The sequence below is a fragment of the Podarcis tiliguerta genome (genome assembly GCF_965153285.1).
Source record: "Podarcis tiliguerta genome assembly, chromosome: 17".
In the NCBI taxonomy this organism is placed as follows: domain Eukaryota; kingdom Metazoa; phylum Chordata; class Lepidosauria; order Squamata; family Lacertidae; genus Podarcis; species Podarcis tiliguerta.
Genome location: NC_139550.1, coordinates 21,983,686 through 22,004,849, shown reverse-complemented (window position 1 = coordinate 22,004,849; position 21,164 = coordinate 21,983,686). Strand labels below are relative to the sequence as shown.

The 21,164-nt window shown below is 44.1% G+C and overlaps 1 protein-coding gene across 2 annotated transcripts in view; it reads right to left on the bottom strand.

Annotated features, from left to right (window-relative positions):
* The window catches only part of LPAR1 (lysophosphatidic acid receptor 1), an 84,499-nt gene that overhangs the window by 47,869 nt on the left and 15,466 nt on the right, over positions 1 to 21,164 (bottom strand). The window contains exon 2 of one of the 2 annotated variants that reach the window (XM_083420461.1): positions 10,169 to 10,499. The gene's annotated coding sequence lies outside the window, so the exon portion shown is untranslated. Of the gene's footprint in view, positions 1 to 10,168; positions 10,843 to 21,164 lie in introns of those variants that run through there. The other variant, XM_083420460.1, reaches the window with a different exon arrangement.

Below are 21,164 nucleotides of genomic sequence, written 5' to 3'. Positions count from 1 at the left end.
CCGTCTTTCAGTCCCAGCTCCTGCCCACCTAGCAGTTCGAAAGCACCCCTAAGTGCAAGTAGATAAATAGGTACTGCTCTGGTGGGAAGGTAAACGGCGTTTCCGTGTGCTGCACTGGTGCAGGCTCGCCAGAGCAGCTTCGTCATGCTGGCCACGTGACCCGGAAGTGTCTGCGGACAGCGCTGGCCCCCGGCCTCTTAAGTGAGATGAGCGCACAACCCTAGAGTCGGACACGACTGGCCCGTACAAGCAGGGGTACCTTTACCTTTATGATTACCTAACCATGATTGCAAATGTTAATGTTAAGATCAGTACATACACAATAGAGGGAACATAAGCATAATGGTCTGCTTGCAAGACCTCCTAAGCTGATACAGTCATACCTTGGGTTACAGACGCTTCAGGTTGCGTTTTTTTGGGTTACGGACCGCCAAAATCCAAAAGTACCAGAACGGGTTACTTCCGGGTTTCGGTGGTCACGCATGCACAGAAGCGCTAAATCGCGGTTTGCGCATGTGCAGAAGTGCCGAATCGCAACCCGTGCATGCACAGACGTGCCGCTGCGGGTTGCGAATGCTGTGGGTTGCGAACGTGCATCCTGCACAGATCACGTTCACAACCTGAGCGTCCACTGTATAGTACTTGGGAGTGTTGGACTGGGACCTGGAAAACGAGGATTCAAATCCTCCCTTGCCCATCATACTCACTGAGTGACCTTTAGCCAATCACAGCCTCTCAGCCTAACCTACCTCACAGTGTTGTTGTGAGGATTAAATGAAGAAGGTGAGAACCATATATGCCAACTTGAGCTCCTTGGGGGGGGGGGAGATGGGATGTAAATGAAATAATAAAGGTAAAGGTACCCCTGCCCGTACGGGCCAGTCTTGACAGACTCTAGGGTTGTGCGCCCATCTCACTCAAGAGGCCGGGGGCCAGCGCTGTCCGGAGACACTTCCGGGTCACGTGGCCAGCGTGACATCGCTGCTCTGGCGAGCCAGAGCCGCACACGGAACACCGTTTACCTTCCCGCTAGTAAGCGGTCCCTATTTATCTACTTGCACCCGGGGGTGCTTTCGAACTGCTAGGTTGGCAGGTGCTGGGACTGAACGACGGGAGCGCACCCCGCCGCGGGGATTCGAACCGCCGACCGTTCGATCGGCAAGCCCTAGGCGCTGAGGCTTTTACCCACAGCGCCACCCGCGTCCCCAAATGAAATAATAATTCAACCTTAATAATAATAATTCAACCTTGGGTTCCCAGATAACAATTCCACCCCATCTGGGGACCACATGAATGCACATGTCAGCAAAAAGGCCTTAGGTGGATGAAAGGAATTTCAAGCTCCTCTCCAGAAGTCAGCCCACCTCCTTAGCTATCTCACCAAGTCATTGTTTATGCGAACCAGCTCAGTGGTAACAATGGAGGGTGGGTGGGTAGGATTCCTACACTACCAGGGAGGGGAACATCAACATTCAGGAAACTCCTGATGTCCTAGTCAATAGGAAATGTCATGATGGCCCACATATGAAGGGTACTATTAATTATATCATGCAGAGCAGTAAGACAACTTTTGTAAAAACTCACAATAAAACCACACTGATATGTGTATGAGGGGAGAAAATGCACAAGGCTTACTTAGGGCTGCAATACATCCAAAATAACCATGATTTGTCCGTCAGGAATGGCGTTCGGGTATGAAATGGGCTAAAACATCTGGGAAAACCCAGGCATATGGCAGCTCATAACGTTGAAAAAAACTCAACAACTTTGCCAAAAGAAATATGGCAACCCTAACTTACTTAAATGGTAATAATTAAAAATTTGAGCTTATAAGAAAAATGCAGGTCATTTTTCCTAATGGTTCAAATAACTTCTCATACCAGCAAGTCTGAGAACCTTCAAGTATTATAAAAAGGTAAAGGTACCCCTGCACGTACGGGCCAGTCTTGACAGACTCTAGGGTTGTGCGCCCATCTCACTCAAGAGGCCAAGGGCCAGCGCTGTCCGAAGACACTTCCGGGTCACGTGGCCAGCGTGACATCGCTGCTCTGGCGAGCCAGAGCCGCACACGGAAACACCGTTTACCTTCCCGCTAGTAAGCGGTCCCTATTTATCTACTTGCACCCAGGGGTGCTTTCAAACTGCTAGGTTGGCAGGCGCTGGGACCGAACAGCAGGAGCGCACCCCGCAGCAGGGATTTGAACCGCCGACCTTTCGATCGGCAAGCCCTAGGCACTGAGGCTTTAACCCACAGCGCCACCCGCGTCCCTTCAAGTATTATAGGCCAGTATTATTATCTACATGCTGAGGAAGAGCTCAGTTGTCTAAAGCCACCTAGTGAATTTGTGGCTGAGTTAAGATTTTTCATTTTTGCTAGAACAAAGTATTTGGTCCAACAGTTTTCAAGGGGGTGCATCAAAAACCATCACAGAAGACTGGATTAGTTTTGGGTGAGGGGGAGGCTGAGTGAGTAGCATCTTTCTATTTACTTTGTCTTACTTTATTAGGTATGTCAGAGGTTCCAATTATTTTTCCTCTTTCTTTATTTAAAAAAAAAAACAAAAAAAATTGCTGCTTGAAGGTTTTTTTTGATGCTACAGTATTTGATAAGACAACATTTTGGAAAATTCACCACTCCCCCCAAAATAGCTGATTATCCTATGTGGAGGACAAATGGCCTGCAAAAACGTGGGAGGTAAGATATTTGGCCCAGCTCTAATTTGAACTAGGAACTTCTTGGTTCATTCTCTAGGGGAGCACTTAGCGAGTAATTCATTGAATTCAGCAGGACTTGTTTCCAATTAAGCATACATAGGACTGGGCTCTTGAATCACTATGCTAACTCCATTTTCATTTTCATGCTCTAGTTCAAAAACAGAGTAAATTTATGATTAAGCGTAATGTACACAATCTATGGAAATTTAGCACATTTTTTTTTAGCCAACCAATTATCTGTCCACAAAAGCTATCTTTATTTAAGCAACTTATGCTGTTTAAATTGAAGATAAGGAAGAAAAAGAAAACAGAACAGATGTTTTCCATACTTTACTGTATCTTCATTTATTTTAAAAAAAGAGGGGCAAGGAGGCTAATATGACCTATTTCCAATGCTTACATTTGTTATTTTGAACATAGTGCTGAAACCATGCAAATTAACTGGCAATCCTTCCACGTCTTTTAACACCGCTATACCATAAAGATAAACCAAGAAAAACAAAATCTAAATCCTAAGAAATGTAAACAGCAAGAACAGCCGTTCTTTTTCAAGAGGTACTGTTTTCTTTACAGCCACAGTCAATACTGGGCTTGATTCAAGCATATCTGAGATGCAGCAGTTTAAAGGAATCACAGAACTTGCAACTTTCAAAACCGATTGCAAAACAAGATTCTTAGCATAGCAGCTCCACATCTTGGAGCTTAAATCATGGCACAGAACAAAAAAGTAGGGGCTCCATATTACATAAAATCACAGGTGTTCATAGGCAAGGAAATTCCATCTACCTCAAGCAAGCAAGTCAAGCCACGCATGGCAGTATACAACCTTTTACATTCTTTAGCCAGTACAACCAGATAGTAAATTATTTCCTAGCAACCAAATATGTCTATAAATTACGGGATAAAAAATACCAAGGCACCAAGAAAAAACCTTGGTGTAGCTCATGATTGGATGCGGGTGGCACTATGGGTTAAACCACAGAGCCTAGGACTTGCCAATCAGAAGGTCGGCGGTTCGAATCCCCGCGACGGGGTGAGCTCCCGTTGCTCGGTCCCTGCTCCTGCCAACCTAGCAGTTTGAAAGCATGTCAAAGTGCAAGTAGATAAATAGGTACCGCTCCGGTGGGAAAGTAAACGGCGTTTCCGTGCGCTGCTCTGGTTCGCTAGAAGCGGCTTAGTCATGCTGGCCAATAAAGCGAGATGAGCGCCACAACCCGAGTCAGTCACGACTGGACCTAATGGTCAGGGGTCCCTTTACCTTTACCTTTAGCTCATAATTACTGAGGAAAAAGCTTGACTGCAATTCCTGATTCAGATGAAATGTGAAGCCAAATCCTACCTTACGTAGGTAGCAAAAATGACCAGGAAGGAGCAGAGCAGCAGTGAACTCTCTTCTATGGGAGCTAATAAGACTTCCATGTCCCTGCTAAGCCACAGTTTAGCTTAGCACAGGTGTAGGCAACCTAAGGCCCAGGGGCCGGATGCGGCCCAATCGCCTTCTCAATCCGGCCCGCGGACGGTCCAGGAATCAGCGTGTTTTTACATGAGTAGAATGTGTCCTTTTATTTAAAATGCACCTCTGGGTTATTTGTGGGGCATAGGAATTTGTTCATTCCCCCCCCCCAAAAAAATAGTCCGGCCCCCCACAAGGTCTGAGGGATGGTGGACTGGCCCACGGCTGAAAAAGGTTGCTGACTCCTGGCTTAGCATGATGTTTGAACCAGGCCGCTGTGAAATACAGATGCAACCATATGAAAATGCATACTGAAAAGAAACAATTCTGCATTGTGTGGAAATATCACACATTAAAATCCCACAACTAAATAAGGACTAGTTCATCCTTAAGTCTAGTTCATCCTTAAGTTCCTCTGGTTTGCATTATTCATCTAAAAGTTAAGAGAAAGTAGAGGAACACTCCAAACTAAAAATGGTATAGTTGTATACATCACTATAATATCTCTAGTCATTTCTGTGTCATATTAACTCCCTTGTGCTCCCTGAAATTCTAAATTTCAGAAAGCAGGGCAAAAGAGTTATTAGACTACATCACGGTATGTTTGAAGTTCGAGGTAATGAGTTATACATTTATAAGCTTGAAAATTAATAGATTGCTACTGAGAAACTCTGTGAAATCTGAGATTGCAGTCAAAGGCAAGAAATTCTGTAAGAGATCTATGGAAATTAAGGCTGTAATCCAATGCACATTTGCCTTGGAATAAGCCCCACTGAATAAAGTGGGGGCGGGGAGCGGGTTTGAACTGTGAGCATACACAGGCCTTACCTATGTAAGCACAGTGTGTGTGTTTTTCAAATGGCCATGCAGAATCTACAGACCTACAGTGCTTGTTTTTTTTTTTTAATTAAAAAGGTTAAGATAAGCTAAAACTACACCTCTGTATTTGTATAAATAGCAGCCATGACATGAATTCCATGAGCCAAAGTTCCAAATGCTAAAAACAGATATATGTATATATTTCCTGCATGATAGTCATGCAAGACTTTTGGCCCACAACAACCCCAGCAGACTCCAGAGCCAACAATTTTCATTGCCAAACTGAAATCAAATTCCCCAACCTGGAAAAATGAGTCACTGTAGAGCAGAACACACAATGCAACAAAAATATGTTGGCACCAACGAATGATTTCCCACTCCCTGCTCTTAAAGATATATATATATATATATAGAGAGAGAGAGAGAGAGAGACATATACCTATATCATCTATATCTATATCAACTATATCTACATCTATCTATATCTCCAAGTCAGAAGCACCTAGAACTTGGTCAAATGAAAAACTTGGTCAAATGCACAAATGACCAAAATAGGGGTGGTGCATTTTACCCAATATTTGAGTTTCGATTTATTGACATTAAAGAAATGGCCTAGAACCACTGGCTAGACCTTTTTGAAAAAGCTTATAATTGATGTATTCATTCATTTACTATGTTCCATTTCTTTTCCACCATTTGCCAAACACACAGCAAGGGTAACAAAAAATTAGGAAGAAGAGCATCATTGTACCAACTTGCTCAGATTCCACAACCAGATTGTTGACTGAGGTCAACTTATTGGGAACATGAAACTCCCTTCCTTGTTATGATAAAACATATTCGCCGGCTGACTGTTTCTATCTGAGCACAATTCAAAGTGCTAGCCATGACCTTTAGATCCTTAAATGGCTTGGGATCAATAGGAACCTTCATGGGTTTAAAGACTCTTCAGGCAGGGATGTGAGGATGTGGAGGTTTTCAGGCTCAGGCACCCCCTTCCAAGAAAGGCTGTTTTGGCCCCTTCTCTGATGGCATTCTAGTAGCAAGTGAAGACCTCCTTGTTCAGGCAGGTCTTTGGCTTGTTGTAAACCTCTTCCTATGTTCTTAATTGTGGGGCAGCCTCTCTACATTCCCATGCTTGTTTGTAATTGACCCATTGGTCAATTTGGAAATAAGTTGGTCTCTGAGGAATGTAGATATAGATATGGAGGACTTCATAGCAGTAGTGTCCAAAACACAATGGGGAACTAACACAGTTCTTTTCTGTGATCAAAAGAGCTGGCGTGTTCTATACAAACGGATGTTCCTGAACAGTCACCAATGACAGTCCACATCGAGCATGCAAGTGACAACAGACTACCTTGAGGTTACAGAGGCATGAATTGTCGTCATCGTATCCTGGTCAAATAGACAAGCATGCGAAAGGTGTCAAACAAAATTATTTCAGTCTAGTGTGGTTCAACTTCAGTTAGCTCACCTACTTCCAAAATGTCACCATGGCAAGAAACACAGATTCTATAGGACCCGGGTCAGATTAAAAAGAAGCACAGCTGGGTGGCACCAGCATATGAATCCAAACCTCCATGCAATCTCACTACACAGTCAAAAGAAGTGTGAACAAGATGGAGCCCTCTAGGAGTTCAATGGGAGTAAATGGGGTAGAGATGCACAGCTGGCCATTTTAGCCCTCTGTCTCTTCTTAACTGAAATGAGCAGAAATCGTAGACTTGTGACACAGCTCTGGAGTATGAAGTCTGCAGGAAGATCTAATGATCGGTGCCAAGCAATGACAATTATAAATTGGCATAAATCAAGAAACACAATTTCTCTTACTTTCCCCCTCCGTGCAGGGTTAGCAAACATGATGCCCTCCAGCTGTTGAACCACAACTCCCATCATCTCTGACCACTGGCTATGCTGGCAGGGTCTGATGGAAGTTGTAGTCGAGCAAAACATCTGGAGGGAACCACATGGTCTGCTCCTGTCCTAGTGAGTGAAGCCAGCGATCATAAATCGTCAAGAGCTGTGGCTGTTCCCATTATTGTTTAGGGAAATCCCTAAAAACAGAAATGTCATGATTTAATGGGCAGAAATGCAAAGCGGAAGAGATCCTATCAACATGTGGTGAGATGGATTAATATAGAAAAACACTGTATCTAAAACAGTCAGAGAACATGCAGAGCATCTTGCACGAGTGTGGTACTCTCCAGATGTTTTTACTACAAACTCATATCAGCTTGAGTCAGCACAACCAATGGTCAAGGATGATGGGAGTTGTAGGTCAAAACAAATGGTAGGCACCCTAGGACAGGGGTCTGCAACCTTTAAGACAAAAAGAGCCACTTGGACCCGTTTCCGAAGAAAAAAACACCTGGGAGCCGCAAAACCATTGTGACATTTAAAGCATGCGCGCCGCTGCCCTCCGATCTGACAGCGGGCAGGAAGGTGACATCGGGACGGTGCACGCACCGCCCCCATGCGACGTCACAGCCAGTACAGCGCCCGCCACTGTGGGGAGTGTTGGGGCACACAATGCGCCTCCTCCCCTCGCTAGTATCCGCCCCGGAGCCGTGGCAAAGGTGTAAAAGAGCCACATGCGGCTCCGGAGCCGCGGGTTGCAGACCCCTGCCCTAGGATGATTTAGAGACTTCACTTGAAGTTAGATTCCCCATTTGACTCACAGGAGAGGGGGGATAGAAATACAGTGGTACCTCGGGTTACATACGCTTCAGGTTACATACGCTTCAGGTTACAGACTCCACTAACCCAGAAATAGTGCTTCAGGTTAAGAACTTTGCTTCAGGATAAGAACAGAAATCAGGTTCCGGCAGAACGGCGGCAGCAGGGGGCCACATTAGCTAAAGTGCTGCTTCAGGTTAAGAACAGTTTCAGGTTAGGAATGGACCTCTGGAACGAATTAAGTACTTAACCCGAGGTACCACTGTATGGATAAAGATGGTCAACTTTGATTTTAACCTTTCTTTCTTTCTTTCTTTCTTTCTTTCTTTCATTCATTCATTTCCAGTTTCTTCTTCTGATCTAGACTATGCCTGGCTATCCTTGTTCAGCCTCTTCAAGCTTAAGGAAATGAAATTGGACAAAAGACTTCTGTGTATACATTCTTATCCTGAGCTCCTCTGCATTTTTACAAAATCATGCTGATACTTTTTTCTTCTGTAGTTAAGCAAGCACATGTATAAAATAGGAGAAAGCACAAAGGGACTTAAATCAGCCCAGAATTTGTGACGCTATGAATATTAATTTTAAAAGTATGCAGCATTTAGTCCATGCAAGCCTCATTGCTTTGACGATTATTTCAACTAAAATGCTTTGTCCAAGGCAAGACAGCTTGTGAAAACGCAGTGCTTGAAACATGCTCAATCTACACACTTTCCTTTATACTTAGCAGACCAAACGGTGCATATTTAAGACAAAGTCCTTATTCAACTTTGAATAAACTAAGGCCGCAATATTACACTTTTGCCTGGGAATAAGTTCCATTGAACTCAGTAGGACTTACTTCTCTAGGATTGTGCTCTAGGAGTAAAACTCTAAGTATGTTTACTTAAGAGTAAATTTCACTGGCTCAGTATGATTTATTTCTGAGTAAGCAAGCCTGGGATTGGGCTGCACAGCTAATTAGGACCAGAAGAGGCTTATATTTCATGTTAATGGAGAATTATCATCATACAGTGACTAAAACATATCAGAATTGTCTGCTGGGGGGGGGGGAGAGAATCAACCATTTCGCAACTTTTCAACCACCCTGACTGCAAGAATAACTTAAGGTGGTTTAAAACGTGCTGTGGGATTTCTAATCCACACCCAACAATATTGTCATAAATTGCCGAAGCAAGGAAGCTGACAACGGGTTAATTCTTGGGAACTGAATCCTTATGCATTTCCAACACCTCAGCTTAGGCTGAGAGCAACACTCCCAGGGTGTCGCCACTCTTTAAACTTCAAAAATACCATATGGCTCCAAGGAGCAGAGGTTGGGGGGGAGAGGAGGAGGGAAATACCTAGGTTTGGAAACCTATTGCAGAGTAACAAATTCCAAAGAAATCAAGATGGGATCTTAAACCTTACATTCCAAAACTGGGCACCTTATTTTTATTTTTTTTACCCCCAAGGGGAAGAACTCAAAACTCCCGCTTGGAAAAAGGGGTGCAGAATTTGCAGAGAGTTGTGGTTCTTGCTAGACAGAGGAAGAATCTTGTTTACTATGTCGCAAATTTCATCTTAAACAAGGATACTCGAGACTGGGTTGGGGAGCGGGGAAAACGACAGCTTGACTTGGGACGAAACCACTCACAGGGGTGCCAACTTGAATAAAATATTGAGGGGGGCCTGTAAGCCCCGCCCCACATAATCCATCACAAGGCGCACAAACACCATTTGAATGGCAATTCCCATTCACGGGGAGGGGCACCCCCCAAATATTTTATAGGGGGGTTAGGGGTGCCAACTTGGAATAAAATATTGAGCGACAATAAGCCCCACCCCCACACCCCAAGATCGGCAATGCCCGTTCACTAGGGGATGGTGAATATTTTATAGGGGTTTTAGGGGTGCCAACTTGGAATAAAATATTGGGAGGGGGGCAAGTCAGTCCGGCCCTGGATAATCGATCACATGACTCCATTGGAATGGCAATACTGTACAGCCCACCCACTTTTTATTGGGGTGGGTGGGAGGTGTAACCCCTCGAAATTTGGGGGTGCGCGCGCGTAAGATGACCCCCCACCCCACTCTCGGAGTTGTCTCCTGACCTCTATGGCCGCTAAACCTCCCCACGAAGTCGCCCTTAAAGCCCCGAGGAGGAGGAGGAGGAGAAAACGAGCGGATCCCTCCAATCGCACCCATTTAAAACCCAGCGACGTGGAAGGAAAACTCTTTTTTTCCCCTTACCTCCCCTGGCGAAATGGAAGAGAGAGGAATAGAAGAAGCTATTGGAAAGCAGGGAGAGAAAGCAGACATTCTTCCAGCGAGGAGGGAAACTTTTTTGGCGTGGAGGAGAGGAGAGGAAAGGGACTTTTCAGAAAAATAAAAAATAATGATTGCCGAGTATTAGAGAAGCCGATTTCCACCCCCCAAAAAAGTGTATTTGCCCCCCCCCCACCCACGGGAAAAATCCACCCACCCGCTTACCTACCTCCCCCACCCCCACTCCGCGTTTACCTGGGCCAGGCGATGCGCCCCGCCGCCTTCCTCGCCCCGCAGCCCCACGGACGGGCTGAGCCGGAGGCGCGTCTTCCCGCCGCCTCTCGCTGCTAATGCCGCCGCTGCCTCGTCCCAAGTCGGCCGCCGACTCCAGCCGCTCACTTCGCGGCGGCGGGGCAGCGGGGAGGAGGAGGAGGCGGCGGCGGCGGCAGCGTCAGCAACACCATCCTCTCCCCATCTCCATCTCTCTCTCGGAGGGGACTCGGAGGCGAGGCTGCGCTCCCGAGCAGAGCGGTGGCTGTGGGGCGCTCAGCCTCGAATTCGCCTCCTCGCCCTGCGCCGCCGCCTTCTCTTCTTCTTCTTCTTCTTCTTCTTCTTCTTCTTCTTCTTCTTCTTCTTCTTCTTCTTCTTCAGGGCTCCGCGGCTCTGGCGCCTTTTCCCCCAACCCGCGTTGGAGCCGCGTGCCCTGCGCAAATGGCGCTGCTGCCCGCCTCTCTCTCTCTTTCCCTCTCTGGGTGGGTGGGTGGGGGGGAGAGAGAGTTTTGAGGGTTAAGTATAAGCTGCATTCACGTGTAGGCTAAACAAGGCTATAGCTTAGGGCCCCCTCTCTTGGGGCCCCCCAAAAAGAATTAAAGGAGAAAATAAAACTGGATGTACATTTCCAAAATACAAAATATAAGATTTAAAAAAAACCTACATACAGCAACAGTGTTTTGTGTTGTGTAGGCTCCTATGATGTAAGCAGGCATGTCCAACAGGTAGATCGTGATCAGGTAGATCACTGGTAGATCATTGGCTCCCCCCAAAGAAGCTGAACAACTGTGGCTCCCTAAAAAAAAAGTCAACTTTTTACCTCCTCCCTGAAAAAAACCCTCAACAACTTTGACCCGAACTATCCCCCCCAATGGGCCTTTCTCCTTCCTAAATCGTCTGCACACAATGGCGGAAATCACGTCTGTGCAGAAGCCAGTGCGGGAAATTGCAGGGAGGTGTGCTCGCACACGCACACAATCCAGCCCACAGAGGGATCTCCGCTAGAGTGATCCGGCCCAGGAGAGGTAAACCTTGCCGACCCCTGGTGTAGACAGGATTTGGGGGTATAGTATAGCCAGAGACAGTTTGACACGTTTTAAAAATCCACCCGGACAGATATTTTACCTCTGAAAAAGAGGACGTGTCCTGGAAAAAGAGGACACATGGCAACCCTGTAACGTCATCTCCAACTCCTCGAAAGGTTCCATCAACGGTGTCTCCGAAAAATTTTCCATATCATTTGGGAAGACAGGCGAACTAATGTCAGTGTAAAGGAAGTAGCAAAGATCACCCGTGTCAAAGCAATTATTGTTCAACATCAACTTTGTTGGACTGGTCATGTTTGGATGCCTGATTATCGTCTTCCAAAGCAACTGCTCTATTCTCAATTTAAGAATGGAAAGCGAAATACCAGTGGGTAACAAAAGAGGTTTAAAGACTCTCTCAAGGCAAATATTAAAAAACTGCAGTATAAGCACGGATAACTGAGAAACACTGGCCTGCGAGCGCTCCAATTGGAAAACAGCTTTCCCCAAAGGTGTCGTGGACTTTGAAGAAGCACGCACTCAGAATGAAAGGGAGAAACGTGCTAAGAGGAAGGCACGCTTGGGAAACCCTCACCGTGATCAACCCCCCCCCCCCCGGGAAACCTATGTCCCCACTGTGGAAGGACATGTGGATCCAGAATTGGCCTCCACAGTCACTTACGGACTTACTATTAAGATCATGTTCATGGAAGACAATCTTACTTGATTATGAGTGATTGCCAAAGAAGAGAAGAAGAAGATGATGATGATGATGGTGGTGAAGAAGAAGAAGAAGAAGAAGAAGAAGAAGAAGGAGTGTGTGCTCCCTTTACACAAGGAGTGTTACTTACCAAAGGTGCCAACTTGAATAAAATGGATCACATGACATGGCACCCCATAAAATGGCCACCCCATAAAATGGCACCCCATAAAATGGCCACCCCATAAAATGGATCCCATGACATGGCACATGCACACACCATTGGAATGGTAATGCCCATCAACTTTGGGGGGACAGCCCCCTAAAATATTTTATGGGGCCAAAGAGACCTCAGCCTATAGGAGTTCAGCCACCTCCGCTTGACCTTACACTAGATGCAACCCATCAGTGGTGTCAACTTGAATAAAATATTGGGGGAGGCAAGTAAGCCCTGTCCTACATAATCGATCACATGATGCGGCGCAAACACACCATTTGAATGGCAATGGCCATCAACTTTTGGGGGAGGGGAAGCCCCCTCAAATATTGTATGGGGAGGGCGTGAGTTGGCTCCTATGTTCCCCAGCCACCTTTGTTGACCATACACTGGTTCCAACCCATTATTATAATCCTACTACCGCTCCCCTGACACCCCTTACACACCCAAAACATGTACAATGGTTCCTCGGTTTATGAACTTAATCCATTCCGGAAGTCCGTTCTTAGACCGAAACCGTTCTTAAACCGAGGCATTCTTTCCCTAACTAGGCCTCCGGCTGCCGGTGCCCTTCCACCGTTCAGCTTCCATTCGTAGACCAAAGTTCGCTAACTGGAACACTACTTCTGGTTATGCGGAGTTCATATACCGAATAGTTTGTAAACAGGGCTGTTCTTAAACCGAGGTACCACTGTAAACATAGTTTATTATTATTTATTGCTTGCTTTTCACCATTAGGTCCCAAGACAGCTCACTATGGCATAAAATACAATATTAAAAACAGTTCAAAACAAATTGCAGTCGCTACTATAGTAGGTCCTAAAAAAATACACTTTTCAAGTATCAAAGGCCAGGGTGCATTTTGTTCCATTCACTCTCCAGGAGTTGGGACTTGAATGGATACATCTAAAGTAGTTCTTTGTATGCATATATATATATATATATACTGTATAGATACAGATATATAATTTGACAAACAAGAAGGAATTAATCAGTGTCTAACTGATACTAAGTTGCAAGCAGAACATTAAGAATAAAATACAATTCAAGTCTGTTAGATTGTTTGTTACATTTTCTAGTTACTTTATCCTGCCCAAGGCCAGCCAAAGCAACTTACAACCAAACAAGCATTCACACAAAGCAAAGTTGCACAACAGAAACACTGAAATATAACCCAAAGGAGGCAAGAGAGCCAATGCGTGCATTACTGATGTGGCATGGGAGCCTCTTCCCCATGGATCAGGTCCAGTACTGATGTGCTACCATTTCCTTGGAGGAACCACATGGTCATGAGAAATGATGTTTCTTCCAAAGCCAACTGCACCCAATACTGTATAGCCATGGGAAGGAAGCAGAGATATGCTTGGCCCTTCCTACAGGTGTTTCTAGATGGATGTTAATTGTGGGATTGGTTTCTGCCATCCACGTGATGTGGTCATCAAAATGCCAGCTCTTAGCTATGCTTTGTTTAATCCAGATGTACCCATTCCACAGAAAAACTGATTTAAAAATAACCCGTTGTATATCTGCAATCACTACTGGTGTATAAGCCCATAAGAACTTTTTTTAATGGGTGGTTTGTCACACGTGACTTACCTAAGCGCACTGTGGCCATTTCTAAAAGGGTGGCCAGGACTGTGCCTATTTCAGCATATTGCTGCCTGCAAAAGGCACATTTGAATTTTAGCAAGCCAGTTAAGAGCAGCTGGTCCGTCAAGATCTCTGCACAGTATAACGTATGAGGGCTTAATCCTCAGAGACTGTCATTGCAGTACATATATTAGGGGTTTGGGTGTGTGGTTTTTTTAAAAAAAAACCACTCTTGTGGAAGCCTTAGGCAAATTCAATCTTGCTGAATTCCTCAGTATTATCCCCCCCCCCCCAAGAAACAGAAATGCGTTGTGCCATTCTCCAAAAGCACAGTGGACTCTCGGGTTGTGAACGTGATCTGTGCAGGAAGCACGTTCACAACCCGCAGTGTTCGCAATCCACAGCGCCGTGTGTGCGCACGCACGGGTTGTGATTCGACTCTTCTGCACATGCGCAAAGTGCGATTTAGTGCTTCTGCACATGCGTGACTGCTGAAACCCAGAAGTAACCCATTCCGGTACTTCTGGGTTTTGGCGAGTCTATAACCCGAAAAAACACAACCTGAAGCGTCTGTAACCCGAGGTATGACTGTAGAAGCTTCCACCCCCCTCCATTGTGAAACACGGTTACTAACGCTTGTTTTTGTGTACTCTTGTGCACAAAACCTGGTTGGTTTTTTTAAAGGTGCATATACATAGGTGCGGAATTACCTGCAGGTGTGTCCTGGTTGTGAAGAGGATTGGGTGAGGTAAGAGTTTATTGAGACAAGGGACACAACAACAAAAACACTACCTGCGTGTTTTTTGTCATACTTTGTCCACTAGTGTGGATTGCAAGCTGTGGAATAACAATTGGTCCTGTGGCTGGAAATATGTCAATGTGTGGATGCTCGCGTATCAATTGCACATGCAAAAAAAATAATGGACCTGAATGATCTGTTTGCAATATATGATCTCTGCCTGGATGTAGCCCTGGTGATTCCTCCATCTAGAGTTCTGCTGATCAGGAACTTAATTTTACAGGAGTGAATGGCAGCTTCCTTCCATGATCTGCTGTTCCCACAGCCAACAGTAGGCCTATTTGATACCTTTCTTGAATCTAGGAAGGAGACCTGGCATTTTTTAGGGTGCAAGATGTGGCCATGGGCCTTGAGTTGGTGATCCCTGATTTAAATGTTACTGGAGTGACATGCAACTAGATTACAAGGGAGTAACTCTTCAGACACTGCTTTAATGTATGGAAGAAGCCTTAGCTCTCATTGGTTTCCATTTTTCCTGTCTGTCAGCTGCGTGCTCAAAATACTATAAATGTGCCTGCCCTATAAACTTCCTTCTGCTTTCTAATAATTCATTGTGTGTTATTGTTGTTCTAAAATAACCACAGCTTTTCATTCTTTATTTGGTGGAGTTCATATCCACTTGGTTCAGTTATTCACTACGTCCCTTTTCATTGTCAGTGTGTTCCCATTTCTTTTTCCAGGCAGCATAATATGCATTGTTCGCTTTCAAAATGAAAAATGAGAATCGCCACATCAAGAATACTGTACCAGCGCCAGTGCATATTGTTTGTGTACAGTTTGCACAATAAATCTCAGATTAATTCATGGAACCGGTGCAACAAGGGATGTTTTTTGTATTATTTAATTTTACTAATTGAAGATACATATGTGTGAATATAGAAAAAAGATCATGTATTTTACATGCACAAAAGTTTTATTATAGACCTCTTTGTGTATATTATCTCCCTGCTATTATGTTTTTAAAAAGCAGCAATGCTGTGGACCTCAACCTCTTCATCTCTTATTAGGTAGGCTGAATGTGAATGTTAGCTGTCCTGTATAATAAACACATAAAGTCAAGGTTAATTATCAGCTGTGAATAGCCCCAGGTTACTTAAAAAAGAAAAGCTAAGCTTGTTTATCAGTACTGGGTGTATCCCAAAGATAATTTAAATTGCTTAATACTATTAGATTGCTGGAAGTAAAAACATGTCTTTCCTTTCCTTTCCTTTCCTTTCCTTCCCCCGCTTTTTTTTTTTTTTTTTTTGGTTTTGTTTTGTTTGATGGAAGCTAAATAATGTAGTAGTATTGGCTAAGGAGTTCACAGAGAATTTTTACTTCATATTCAGAAGTATCAGAAAGTATCTGCACTTTCTAATTTATAGATAAGGGTAATAGTCTAATGAAATGCCTCTCTGCCCCCTCCCCACAAAAACCTTCTGAAGCATCTGTCCTCAAGCTATCCAATCTTTGCCAACCTGGTGCCCTCTAGATGTTTTGTCCCATGGCACAAACATCTGCAAACATCTGCCTGTATGCAAGCTGTGTCATGAAAACTAGCCTTCTGGCTCTGTTCCCACCAATAAGCTGTTCAGCAGAGACCAAGTGACCTGCTTAACAGCACAATACAGTCGTACCTTGGAAGTCAAATGGAATCCGTTCTGGAAGTCCGTTCAACTTCCAAAACATTCGGAAACCAAAGCATGGCTTCTGATTGGCTGCAGGAAGCTCCTTCAGCTTCATCTGCCATTCTTCCCGGGTGGGTAGATCTTGTGTCTTCCAAAGGACAGATCGATTTTTGAAGGATCTGTTCAAATGCAGTGTTTCCACTCACCCAGCAATGGAGTGATAGTAGGGAGAAATGTTGTCTTTTGCTCTTACAGAGTAAACAGGGGTCCTTATCTCTGATCTCAGCACTTTGGTACTTGACCCTCAGATTGGAGATAACAGATCCCTCAGACTGCCTTTCAAAAAAAAAACCGATCTCCAAAGAGTAGGCTGAGGATCTTCTATCTCAGATTTCAGTGCAAAGTGCCACAGCGCTTAGTTCTCTACCTTTTTCTTTTTTTAAAAGGTGGCCTTTCACTCACCTGCAATAGACTGAAGGAAAACCTGCTTTTTATATCCTGTCTCAGTGCTGTGGTGCTTAGCACCGAGGGAAGAAATAAAATCCCCTTCTGACTACCCTTTAAAGAGGATGGCTGCATGCACACCACATATTGTGAAAGCACATTTAAAGCATATGACTTCCCCTCAATGATCCTGGAAACCGTTGTTTGTTAAGAGTGCTGGGAACTGTAGCTCTGTGAGCCATGAATTACAGTTCCCACGATTCTTTGCAGGAAACTGAGCCAGTGTGGTGTAGTGGTTAAGAACAGTGGACTCGTAATCTGGTGAACCGGGTTCGCTTCCCCGCTCCTCCACATGCAGCTGCTGGGTGACCTTGGGCTAGTCACATTTGTCTGAAGTCTCTCAGCCCCACTCACCTCACAGAGTGTTTGTTGTGGGGGAGGAAGGGAGAGGAGATTGTTAGGGTAGTATAAAGCGGGATATCAAATCCAAACTCCTCCTCCTCCTCCTCCTCCTCTTCTTCTTCTTCTTCTTCAATGTGCTTTCATTGTACAGTATGTACACAGCCAATGTCTAAATAATAGTCAGAGGGATATTTTATAGCCCAATCAGAGGCCTTTGGTCTGGTCTCAGTACTGTGGTGGTTACAACTTAGACTGGAAGGAAATGTTCTTCTTGTTGTCCTTTAGGATCACGAAAGAGTGATCAGAGAGATATTTTATCTTCTGATCAGTGGACCCATCTACAGCCTCAGCACTGTGTTGATTTGCACTGAGCAGGGCCGGCCCACCCAGGAGGCAAGGTGAGACGACCGCCTCGGGCAGCAGAATCCACAGGGGCAGCAGATCCCAATGTAGATCTTTATTCCCGCCTTGTTCCTGATGCAGATCTTCACTCACCTCTTCTTCTCCGGTGGGAAGGAGGACGCCGCTTTGTGGTTTGCCTCAAGTGCCAAAATGTCTTGGGCTGACCCTGGTCCTGAGATATAAGATCCCTCTGGTGTCCATTTATTGTGAATTGTATTTTGTATTTTATTGTTTATGTTAACCACCCAGAGAGCTTGATTGGAGGGGCAGTAAACAAATATAGCAATAAACGAACACATACCGTATTTTTTGCTCTATAAGACTCATTTTGTCCCTCCTAAAAAGTAAGGGGAAATGTGTGTTATGGAGCGAATGCAGCCTGCGCAGCTATCCCAGAAGCCAGAACAGCAAGAGGAATTGCTGCTTTCACTGCGCAGCGATCCCTCTTGCTGTTCTGGCTTCTGAGATTCAGAATATTTTTTTTTCTTGTTTTCCTCCTCCAAAAACTAGGTGCGTCTTGTCATCTGGTGCATCTTATAGAGTGAAAAATACAGTAAATAGCAATAGCCCAACATCTCTAGAGTCATTGGTTTAGATTCTGTGATGTCAATGAAAGGTTGGACAGCTAGGCAGCTGAAAGTTAGAATGTGGAAAACCATGGTATTTGAATTCTAGGATCCATGAGGAATTTGTGTTTTATTGAACCAAATAACTGCTGCCTCTATGCTATGGGCCATCACGCAACACCTTCTCAGCGCAGATTTGTTGAGTGGTTTTCCAGTCTTCAGATGAAAGTAAAGAGACAACAGTTTCTGCTTATGTATGAGATTTCAATCAGCTTCTTGCATATGGGAGAAAGGGAAAACCATATGTTTTTAAAATACTTAATAAATTTAACTTCCATTACATCAGGTATACACAGCTTTAAGAATGAAGCATATTTATGTAATTGTACACAGATGCGCACGATGTGATTAATTATGAAAGCTACCTCTGGCATCTTGAAGTCTTAAAAGCTGGAGGAAGGAACAGATTCCAAACGAATATTTTTGCACTGACTTAGATTAAAAGTTCATTTTATACAAATATGTGAATTTAAAAGAAAGCACGGCATTTCCCATGAATCCGGAAACTTGTGAAAGTCATACCTTTCCTAGATTTGTTCCTAAATTCTGTTCCACATTATTTTTTTCTTCTTAAAAAAAAATTACTTTGTTTGAGTGCCTGATTTATGCTCACAAAAGGCAGGAAGATAAAAACTAAGATGAAAAGTCTGCTTTCTGCCCACTCAGTGTCTGTATAATATTACAAGGTTCTTTTAATGTTGATTTTTAGTTTTGAGGCTAGTACCTTTAGGCACAAGAAATTTAATTAAGGAAAAGGTTTCAGCTTTTAACTAGATGCAATCTGTTTTATGTACGGTCAGAAAGCCTGAACCCAGATTCCCCCAAACGTGTCTGACCATAGTTGTCTTCCAACCAATCCATTAGAAATTTATTAGAAAAAGCCATTGTTTACCAGAAACATATAAGCAGTTCCGAAAAAGAAATTACAGTCAGAGCATATTTTAATGATTTCTGATTGCCATTAGTGCCACACGTTACAGAAAACGGTAATGTTCAGCAAGTATGATTCACATAGTATTTCTGTAAATGTTTTTTCCGAGACTTAAATTGGATCTATTATATTTACTGTCAGAAATTACTAGAAAAAAACACTTAGTGAAGGCTTGGCTTCCTTCCCTTTTAGATTGATCTAACCAAATAATTAGCAGGGCGACAAAACAAAACTTAGTAGCTATCTTAGAATGACAGAGAGACCGAGACAGAGAAGGAAGTGGATGAGGAGAGATCCCAGGGGCAGACTTTGTGGGCGTTGGAAATTTTGCTATAAGTTCTGCCAGTTATAGACTTTGAAGAGGAGCAAATTGGATCAGGAGTATAGCATTGAGGGAAGAAAATTTCACTTTGTGCCATTAACCCAATATAAATGCCTGCCCCTGAAGCTGCTATCAGCCATGACATACCCTCCAAAATTTCTCTGATGAAAACAGGGATGTCCTAGTCCAGGGGTCAGCAACCTTTTTCATCCATGGGTGGGTCCACTGTCCCTCAAACCATGTGGTGGGCCGGACTATATTTTTTTTGGGGGGGGGGGATGAACAAATTCCTATGCCCCACTGTCTACGGGCCGGATTTAGAAGGCAGTTGGGCCGGATCCGGCCCCTAGGCCTTAGGTTGCCTACCCCTGCTCTAATTAAATGGTAAAGAGAGAGAGTTTTCCCAGGGAGAGCGGCAGAGCAAATGGGAAACTGCTTAAAAAGCAAGCAGCCCGTGGAAAACCACTTGGACCCACGTTTTCTAGTTGCGGAGCAAGCAAAGTGTGGAGGAGACCTCAACATTGACAGCCTTTTCCTTCCAGATTGTTGATGAACAATACCTGTGCCTACATGGTATGGGTTGCTATGAAGAATATACTCTTCAGTTGCGAACTCTGGAATTTGCTGTTTTTGCTCTATCAAAATGACAGTACAATTCTACACACATCCACTCAGAAGTAAGTTCCATTTCGTCCAGCGGTGCTTACTCTCAGGTAGAGATGGCAGAGAATTTCAGGCTGGTTCACCTTTATGTGCAAATCTACCTAATTCACACTGTCCAGAGCAATGCAGACCAAAATACAGATAACCTTCACAATTCGCACGTCCCCAATTTTGCAGAGCAGTTCTCTAGCTGAATCCTATGTACAAAATTGCTTACAATAATAATAATAATAATTATACCCGTGTACAATGAAATTAAATGTGTACAGTGAAATTATACTCAGATAAAGTGAGTGTATATGTGCAGATATGAGTGAAAATAACATTAAAAATGAATTATAGCAGGGAGAATTTCATGGGGGAAAAATATTGGGAGAACAACATTAGAAGCAATTTCCTGAGGACTTTTTTTTAAACTAGCAAACTGATGTGGAAATGTGGAGAAGATTGGAAAAAATGAGAAATGTAGGGAAACAAAAATGGACATATTTGCACATGCACAGTCTGTGGTGAGTGGGAAAAGGGGTTTGCTGCTAGATACATGAAGACTCCTTGCTTTTGAGGAAGACCTATGGTCAAAACATATTTGTCATGAATCTTCATAAAATAAGTTACTACTTCCTAGCACCAGTTTCTTCCTTTGTTCCTCTGTTTTTGTTTTTGGGACCTGAGTGAGTCTTTATCCCTCTGTTCCTAGGCAGGGCTGCTTTCTGGTCAATTAAGTTAAAGAAGGAAGTATTTAATGTAATACCTAAAATCTGTGACTTCTTTTGTTTACTGGGCAGTCAGAGCTAAGAGGGAGATTAAAAAGCATGCCAGCAATTGTTGTATGGTGCTGGAGGAGACTCTTGAGAGCCCCATGGACTGCAAGAAGATGAAACATATCCATTCTGAAGGAAATCAGCCCGGAGTGCTCACTGAAAGGACAGATCCTGAAGCTGAGGCTCCAATACTTTGGCCACCTCATGAGAAGAGAAGACTCCCTGGAAAAGACCCTGATGTTGGGAAAGATGGAGGGCACAAGGAGAAGGGGACAACCGAGAACGAGATGGTTGGACAGTGTTCTCAAAGCTACCAGCATGAGTTTGACCAAATTGCGGGAGGCAGTGGAAGACAGGAGTGCCTGGCGTGCTCTGGTCCATGGGGTCACGAAGAGCTGGACATGACTAAACGACTAAATAACAACAACAACAAAAACGTTGTGCTGTGGATTTATTACTTTGATTTTGTACCTGCGGGTTTCATGAAGGCCT